We start from the raw sequence: 2,674 nt of genomic DNA, 5'->3' as shown, positions 1-2,674 counted from the left end.
CAGAAACAGTGGAAACAGTGTCAGATTTTATTTTTGGGGACTTCAGAACCACTACAGATGGTGACTGCAGCCATGAAATTAAAAGACGCTTACCCCTTGGAAGAAAAGTTATGACCAACCTAGATAGTATATTCGAAAGCAGAGACATTACTTTGCCAACTAAGATCCGTCTAGTCAAGCTATGGTTTTCCCTGTGGTCATGTATGGATGCGGGAGTTGGACTGTGAAGAAGGCTGAGCAGTGAAGAATTGATGCTTTTGAACTGTGGTGTTGGAGAAGACACTTGAGAGTCCCTTGGACTGCAAGGAGATCCAACCAGTCCATTCTGAAGGCGATCAGCCCTGGGATTTCTTTGGGAGGAAAGATGCTAAAGCTGAAACTCCAGTACTTTGGCCACCTCATGAGAAGAGTTGGCTCATTGGAAAAAACTCTAATGCTGAGAGGGATTGGGGGCAGGAGGAGAAGGGAACGACAGAGGATGAGATGGCTGGATGGCATCACAGACTCGATGGACGTGAGTCTGAGTGAACTCCGGAGATGGTGATGAACAGGGAGGTCTGGCGTGCTGCGATTCATGAGGTCATAAAGAGTCTGACATGACTGAGCGACTGAACTGAACTGAACTGAACTGGAAACAACTCATTTGTCCTTAAATGGGGAATTCGTTGGATAAGTGGTGGAATGCTATTCACCAACAGCACACACAACAACCTGGACGGATCTCCAGAGAACATCAGAGAACACTGTGGTTCACCCCTCCTTCCTCCACCCCTGCAGGCTGGCGCAGTAGTAGTGCTCAGGATTGCGGGTTTCACGCCTGTGCCTGCAGCACCAGGAGGAAATGAGAGAGGAAGAGGGACGCTGAGAAGAGAAGGAAGGGGAGCCAGAGTCCATGCATTACAGTAGCCACAACCCAGCCACAGCCCAGCAGGACTACAGAGCTTCCACCAGCCACTCCACTCAAGGATGTGACCAGACCACTCGGGCATATGAGCAATGAAGCTATGTGCCCTTTGAACAGCCCCCTGATGTCACCCATATTCAGGATCAGACCACTGCGCCCTACCTGCAGACCACCTATGCGACTTCTCATGGACAGACTCTCCCTGGTCGCGCAGGTGCGTTGTCAGCCCGTCCCCGCAGGCGCAGTGTCAGCCTGTCCCCACAGGTATGTTGTCCGCCCATCCAGGGGCCCAGAACCGGGACTTGTGATGCCACCACGGCTACAGTTACTACCCCGCCCTCCCCCCCAGGCCTCTTACCCAACTCAGTCTGCATATGGCACGCAGTCTGCTCACCCAGCATACGGGCAACAGCTGGCAACCACGGGGACTGCAGGACTGTAGGATGGTAACAAACCCCCTGAGATAAATCAACCTCAATCCAGCACAAAGGGTTAACAAAGAGCCCAGCCTTCCCCAGGTACCTGGGAGCTATCTCATGATGCCAGTCCCATCCCCACCATCCTATCCTCCCACCAGCTAGTCCTCTGCACAGCTGACTACTTAGGATCAGAGCAGTTCCAGCAGAACACCCGGGGGCAAAGGAGAAGCGATGGACTGCGCTGTAGCCACTATGGTGACAAAGCAGCTCCGGGGCAGCCCCAAATGGGATCCCATAGTCAGACTCCAAGTCAGTATAGCCTACTGAGCGGCGCTAGGGATGGCAGAGTTCATACCCACGGGACCACCCCAGGAGCAAGGGTGTTTACGGTCAAGAGTCTGGAGGATTTTCTGAATTAGAAGAGAACTAGACCTCAATAACCCAGGCAGGAGAAGAGGGGGATTCAGTTGTGGAGGCATGGGCAGAGGTAAGCAGAGAGGAGCACCCCAGGGAACAGGGATAAGTGCAAACCTTTCTCCTTTTATCTAATTTAGTTTCATCCATAGGATTTTCAATGGAAAGAAGGACAGAAAAACGTAAGACATTTATTTCTTCATTTCCATGAATAATCTGATAAGCCCAAGCTGTCCTCCAAAACGTGGAGATGTCATCTCTGTGGCATGTCTATAGCAGCAGGTTGCTTTCTTCCTTGCCAATATACTTGATTGGGTTGAAGAGAGTAAAGAAAGCTTTTGACACTAGAGCTTTCTGTTCCCTTCATAGCTTCCAGAGGTTGAAATCCTCTGTGGGTAATAGACTTGGGGAAGAACACACAGAACCCTTCTAACAATCCCAGGTTTTTAACTGATTGCTTCTGAACGGCTGTCTTGAAATTCCTGGAGGATATACTGCAGATAAGGAGTGCAGCTGTTTTCCACAACATCTGTCCTCAACTTCTGTCTGTAGTTGGGACTGTTGCACGTAATGATGAAGATCTCTGTCCCATCACCCTTCAACTATGGCCTGAGGTGCACCTGGCACACAGAAAAGCCCGAAAGGTTTTTTATTTATTTATTTTTATTCTAAAATTTTATTTAGTATTTTAATTGGAGGCTAATTACTTGACAATATTGTAGTGGTTTTTGCCATACACTGACATGAATCAGCCATGGGTGTACATGTGTTCCCCATCCTGAACCCCCCTCCCACCTGCCTCCCCATCCCATCCCTCTGGGTCATCCCGGTACACCAGCCCTGAGCACCCTGTCTCATGCACTGAACCTGGACTGGAGATCTATTTCACATAAGCCCAAAAGATTTTTACAGGGTACACACACACACACACACACAC

At 49.8% G+C, this 2,674-nt stretch overlaps 1 pseudogene; it reads left to right on the top strand.

Moving 5' to 3' along the window:
- Window positions 1–892: 892 nt before the first annotated feature.
- On the top strand, window positions 893–1,753 carry LOC138421053 (RNA-binding protein EWS pseudogene; annotated as a pseudogene).
- Window positions 1,754–2,674: the final 921 nt, after the last annotated feature.

This window comes from Ovis canadensis, chromosome 15 (genome assembly GCF_042477335.2).
Source record: "Ovis canadensis isolate MfBH-ARS-UI-01 breed Bighorn chromosome 15, ARS-UI_OviCan_v2, whole genome shotgun sequence".
NCBI lineage: Eukaryota > Metazoa > Chordata > Mammalia > Artiodactyla > Bovidae > Ovis > Ovis canadensis.
Note: the sequence above shows the minus strand (reverse complement) of the source record. Positions and strands in the feature narration are given on the sequence as shown.